General features: G+C 53.2%; 1 pseudogene; it reads left to right on the top strand.

The window, feature by feature from the left end:
- The first annotated feature begins 1882 nt into the window (after positions 1-1882).
- Positions 1883-5990, top strand: LOC101053176 (uncharacterized; annotated as a pseudogene).
- The last annotated feature ends 570 nt before the right edge of the window (positions 5991-6560 follow it).

Raw genomic sequence — 6560 nt, 5'->3', positions numbered from 1 at the left:
GTGACTCAGGAGAGTTTTAATTGGTACATGATATGAGAAGTAACATCTACGGTCATGAGGCAAAGGAAGTTGCTAAATGCCTGTGGCTTGAGCCACATTAAAGGAGAGATGATTTAGGATGGGAGCTCATGTAAAAGAAACATGTCAGGGAGCTCTTGCTGTGAAAAATATTTGCCTGACAGCAGATGCTGCACTTCATGCTCCTCCACCTACTGCTTCTGGATGACCTGTGTGTGTGCTGCACACTCACTCGGCTGGCTGAGGTCTTCCAGCTCTTGGGTGCAGTTATCTGCACTTTGCAGATGAGGAAGTGGAAGTACAAAGATATTAGTAGGCCACTTCCTGTAACCAGTTGGCCGGCTCCAAAGGCTGTTCTACAAGGCATGGAAGCATGGTCAGGACATCATGGGGTGCCTCTGTCAGAAGCACCCTGGTCCCTCAGGCTCCCGATCATCCTCCACATCCAGGGTGGCTGGATGCAGGAAGGAGGCGCAGAGAAAGCAGCACATGGTGTGAAGTTCAAGGATGCAGTATGATGTGGCTCTGAGCCACACAGTGACGTGGGCAAGGGCATGCCATCCCTGTCTTGTCTCTCAGTTTCCTCATCTGTAGAACATGGACGGCCACTCTTCCTTCATGGAGATAGTGAGGAAATCACAACACACACATTGTGAGAAATCGTCCACCCACAGTAGGCAGATGATGAGTGGGCAGCAGTCTCAGGCCACTCTGCAGACCCTACACTATTCCCACGCCCTTCCCCCCTGGAGCCCGAGATGCGGGAGTGCAAGCCCATCCCCTCCCTTGCAGACCTGCCCCTCTTGACGAGGAGCGATGGTGCTGGGTGGGGAGGGCTCATGCTTTCCTGGCACAGGGGGAGGCTGAGAGCACATGCTGGAGGCAGGTGTTCCTGGCCCAATCAAAACCCCACTGTGCAGTTAAGAGCTGGAGATAACAGAACCACAACATGGTGAGCAGCAGGGTAGGGGTGGGTGGACAGAGAGTGGGGAGAGGTGTTGGGAAAGGCACAAGTTCTGGAATCAGCCCATCTGATTCCGTTCCATCCACAAGGGCTGGTCCCCTGCTCTTTTGGGCATGGACAGGCCTCAGCACAGGCCAGTTGCAAAGCTTCCCTTGGCTGAGCTCTGTAGTCCTCCTGTTACAGGGCCTAGTGCACAGCAGCTGTTTGCCAAGTGGAGGCTGTATGTCTCCCAGAAAGCTGCGTTTCCGAAATTCCTTTCTGCCTCTGTCAGTTGGGAGGGTGGCTCCCCCTTTAACTCCACTTCCCCTGTGATGAGCTCCTCCAAGCATATATCGTAGGTGCTTGATGCTTGCTGGCAGAATCAATGAATGGGTGGAGCATCATAGCCAAGAGAGTAGAGGTCAACAGGAAGAGAAAGTTCACATTTCAAGGGGAAGCTGAGAGTCAAACCCCGTGCTGTCCTGGGAGACTCATTCATAGGCATTTCATTCTGGAACTCCGCCCAAGGCATCCAGGAGCCTGCCTGGGCCTCTTCCTCAGTATTGCTGCATCTGCCCCACACTGTCTTCTAGGTCCTCTGCATCTGCTAAGGGATGCTAACTCAACTATTCACAGCACTGAGAAAGGCACAATAACCTAGAAAGCCCACACGGTAAGGACAGACCCACAGTGTATCGCATCAGCGATACTGGCTTTATTTTAGCTATAGCATGATTCCTCTCATCCTCCAACACATGAGACCTTCAGCAAGCATTTATTCTAAATCCGACCCCCGACTCCTTCCATTAATTAGAAGGCCCAACCCCTGTCTCAGCTCTCTAAGCACTGGCTCAGCCTGTTGCTTCTGAGCCTGAATACCGTGCAGGACCCCACTCTGTGTGGCAGAGAGGAGACACAGGGATGAATCCCATGAGCATCACCTTCCTCCAGGAGTTCATGCTCCAGATTCAGGGCTTCCAAAGAGATGCTGCAGAATCAGACTTTGCAGTGAGTGCTGTTTCCCTTGCTGGAAATAGTTTCTCTGGGTGACGATTAAATGGCAATGGTCTTCAGGACTGTTCTGTTCAGTGCTACAGTTGCATTGGGCCAAAGGTGCTCAGCTAAGAGGCAAACTGGACCTGAAATCCAGCTGATGTTGCTTTTCCCATGCCAAGCCAGCAGCTGCTGCTGCCCAGGGGGCACCTTCTGTAATCCACACAAAGGCGCAGCACAAGAGCGGTGCTGAGCTTGCTTCCTTCTGGTGTATCAGATGCTGGTGGGCAAGAAGGCAAAGTGCAGCGTGCAGCTCCCTGGTGGGATCCCGAACTGCTGCACACGAAGCAGCAGGGACAGAGAGACGGGTGGCCCACCCACCTGCACAGGGCCCCTTCCCTCCCCATTCCCTCTCATCTCAGCCCTGGGGTATGCTAGAGGGTTGGCGTAGCCTGGCAGGAACTGTCTCTGGAGATTCTCAGAAGGAAAAGCAGGAGAGGGAGTTTCCAGGGATTGGTAGGGAACTGCCGGGGGATGTCCCTGCCATTGCAGCCTCCTTAGCAATATTGGAATCTCCTCTGATCACAGGATGCCCAAAGGGTGAAGGCAAGAGAGACAAAAGGTAAAGTAACGAAGGTATCTCTGCCTTCCTGCTGCCTCCCCCAGGCACATACCACATCTCCTGTATCAAAGCCAGGGGCAGGTGTTGCTGGCTCTGCTTTACAAAGGAATCAACGGAGGCTCATTGAGTGGAGGTCGCTTGACCCCCACCACTCTGCTAGTCAGTGGCAAGGCCACACTTTAGACCCTGGCCTGCCTGGCTCCCCACAGCAGCCGCCACCTCTGCACGGACACCACCCCAGCCTGGAGCTGGGTGCAGTCACATGGGGGAAGCTGGAGTCCGGGCGGGTTTGGTTCTTGCATTGCTCCCGAAGCAGCTTAGCTCATCCCATCTGGGTGCGTGGGGAAGGCAGCAGGTGTGGTTCGGGGAGGGACCCGAGCCCATGTTCAACATGTCTGGAGGAACCCATGACAGCAGAAATGGCACGCGATTTCCACACGGAGAGCAAAGCCGCAGAGTGGTTTCTCTGGGAAGGCAGGTGGATGGCACCGATTACTCAAAGAGGATTTAGCAATAGGATGGAGGGACGCCTACAGGCTGGCATTAGCACACTCAACTAGCACAAGAAGCACACCCAGGCGGCAGGAGCTACAGCTGCCTCCGAGGGTCTGTGATGCCCCTTCAGTGGGCGCCGCAGCTCTGGCTGCACATTAGAGCCCCCGGGGAAGTTCCAAAGGGAACGCATAGGCCTGGGCCCCATTTCCCTGGTTCTGCTTTAATTGCTCTGGGGAGACCCTGGCAGGGGCATGCTTTTGAGTTTCAAGATGCTACTGGGCAGCTATGACAGAGAATCTTTCCCTATGGGCTCATGGCGCCCACCCAGGTCTGCCCCCCGCCCTGTCCCATGAAGCCTTCTGCCTCAAGAGTGGCAGCAGGTTGAGCAGGAGCCATGTGAGCTCAAGCAGGCTGCTCCTTACCTGGGTCTAGAGAGGCTATCTGGACAGGTGACCCGTGAGGCTCCTTCCTGGGGCAAAACCTTCATGAAGGGTGGGCTGTAGAGGACAAGAAGGCATGTGGGATGCACCCCCTTCCCAGCCCTGATGGATTGGACACTGGTGTCTCAGCCAGCTCAGGCTGCCATAGCAAAATACCACAGAATGGGAGGCTTAAGCAACAGCTTAATTTTTCTCATAGTTCTGGAAGCTGGAAGTCCACAATCAAGGTGTCGGCAGGTTTGGTTTCTCTGAAAGCATCCTGGGCTTGCAGATGGCCACCCACCCACCATGTCCACATTCGCTCCTTCCTCTGTGCCTGTCTGTGCCTTAATCTCTTTTTCCTGTAAGGACACCAGTCAGGCCCCACCCTAAGGACCCCATTTTAACCTAACTGCCTCCTTCAAGGCCCTGTCACCAAATATAGTCACATTCTGAGGAATGGGGGGTTTAGGGCTTCAATGCATGAATTTGGTAGAAACACAATTCAGCCCCTAACAGCTGTGCTGGAGGCTCGATGAGATGGCCTCCCCTAACCTAACATCAGTGCAGTGACCACACACCTGCATGTTCACCCACATGCACACACACATCACATTGATTTACAGATTTCCACAGGTTGAAACAGGTCTGACCATTTACAAATTGGCAGGTAAGTCCAAATGCAGAATTGAGTTTCACTTAGGGCTTTGGACAAAATCTCACTTAATTGATATAAGAGGCCATCAGCCCACCCCCAAACAAAGCAAAACAACAACAAAGAAAAGTATTTCAAGAAATTCACTCCATTAATGAATCATGACATAGCACAGTGGGAAGAATGACTTCTTGGGGCCAGGAAAACCTGAGCTGAAAGTCAGCAGTGCCCGTGAGCAGCTCCGGGACCTGGGGGAAGGTCTCTTCCTACGATCACTCACATCCACATGGAATGAGGCAACTAATATCCACAGGTAAATCTGATCCACCCACCTGCCTGCCTATCTTCTGAAGTCACCATTTCCCTGACATAATTGCGTCTTGCGGGTCTTACAGTTGTTTCCTGTGGCCCACTTGTTGGTGGGTGGCACCTTGGCATGTCCACCAGGTAGTGCCTGATGCTGAACATCACAGCCGGTCCCCAGCAGGCCCTTCCCTTCCTCCCTGCCTGGTCTACCCCACTGAATTAGGGAAGTTGGCTTCATTCATCCCTTCCTTCTGCAGGTCCTGAAGGTGAGGCGATGGCTGCTTCTCCACTCGCCGCCCCTGTTTGCTGTGTAAGTGTGATTGGTCACACATCACAGAAAAGTCATAAAACAGGTATTTGCCACGTAAAGTAGAATTTGAAAGCAAACATCTATGCCATAGGAAACGGCTAATTGCCTTGACTCAGGAGTGCCCCAAGAGTCTGTCTCATGGGAATCCTAGAGGAAACCATCGCACTGACTTCTGTGACAGTCATGTACTTGGTTATAATGATGTTTATCACTTACTTACAAGTTCTTACGCACCAGAGTTAAGTTGGGCCTCTTTCTGGCCCTGGGATGACTGGGCATGTCCTTGTCGGTGTCCGATGTCTTTCGCTCACCATGTTTGGAGGATCTTTCTATTTCATTGCCTGCTCTTTGCTCACATCCTATTGCAGCTCTGCACATGGCCCATGACATGAACACAACCACTGCTCTCTCTTCTGTTATTAGTGGACTTGGGGCTGCTTCTGATCTTTAGCTCTTAGGAACCTTGCCTCATAAACATCCTGTCTCTGGCTGCACCTGTGCACAGTGACTGTCAGAAACATGCCTGGCGGGTAGAACTGGGTTTCCTCACTTGGATAGGTACTGTAGACACTGCCCCTGAGTGGCTGGCAGCTTCTCTTCTCACCAGCAGTGAGAGAGCCCGCTGTGCTTCAGCCCTCCCCAGAGCTTGGGATCACCAGACCTGAGAGCCATGTGTCCTCATCCATATGTAGCTGACCAAGTGTGAGGCTGCTCTGCCCACGTTTGGGGCCAGCTTCTTTTTCTCTCCCCATCTGGCTCCCCATGCTCCCTGTGTGCCCACCCCACTTGCCCCGGTGTCTGGCTGGGCTCTTCCTGCTAAGCCAGTGCCTCTAAGGAGCTGCCAGTGATGGGAATGCACCAGGCATCCTCCAGTTCTCTAGGGCACGAGCTTTCTGCACCGGCCAGCCTGGGTCTCATCGAGTTCTGCAACCTGTGCCCACAGCTGCTGATCTCAGGAACCTGCTCCTCTGCAGTGGCTTGCCCCTGCCTGCTGCCTGCCTCTTTCTGGTCCTGTCATCTCTCATTCCCTTGGTCTCTCTCATGGCCTTGCTGTTGTCTCCCTTCCTCAGCTTGTCTTTCAGGGAACCACCAATCTTCCAGAACTCCCTCTGCCCATGTGGAGCCCTGATCTGGGTAGCACCACCCCTTTGCAAAACTCCGCTCCATCCACACCTCCCTGGGGCCTTCAGGCACCATGCAAGGGACAGCAGGACTCACCATCTCAGTGAGCCATAGCAGGGGAGCCCGGGGCCGAGGCAGTGTGGGACTGGGAACCTGAGCTATGGTGTGGCCTCTGCGACCTGGGCCAGGCACCAAATGTCTCTACGCTCTCTTCATCCAAAAAATAAAATAATTGTAAGAGTTCGGTGAGAGAATATCCACGGCAGTGTTTGGGGGTGATGTGCTGCATGGCTCAGAAGTCACTGTGAACACCATTGTCCCTTTCTGTAATGTAGCTTTCTGTCTGACACATCTAGCTGGTATGTAAGGAGAACCTGGTGCACCCAGGCTGTCAGTTCACCTTATGTTGTGGAGTGCTTATAACTGCCCCGCAGGAGGTACTCACCGTGCTCCTCTCGGCTTTACAAAATAGGAAATCAAGGCGTAGGAAGGGCACTAGCCCCGATAATGAGCAAAACTGGGAATCTCATCTCCATCGTCAGACTCCCAGCACCATCATGCACACCTCTCTGGAGCAAAGGCAGAACAGTGGGGAGATCATAGGCACCGAGGCAGGAGTGGGAAAGTATCAGAATATGCTACCCTGAAGGATGCCACTTTGGCATAAGGATTATTTT

This window comes from Saimiri boliviensis, chromosome 5 (assembly GCF_048565385.1).
Source record: "Saimiri boliviensis isolate mSaiBol1 chromosome 5, mSaiBol1.pri, whole genome shotgun sequence".
Classification (NCBI taxonomy): domain Eukaryota; kingdom Metazoa; phylum Chordata; class Mammalia; order Primates; family Cebidae; genus Saimiri; species Saimiri boliviensis.
This window is presented reverse-complemented; position numbering and strand designations above follow the sequence as displayed.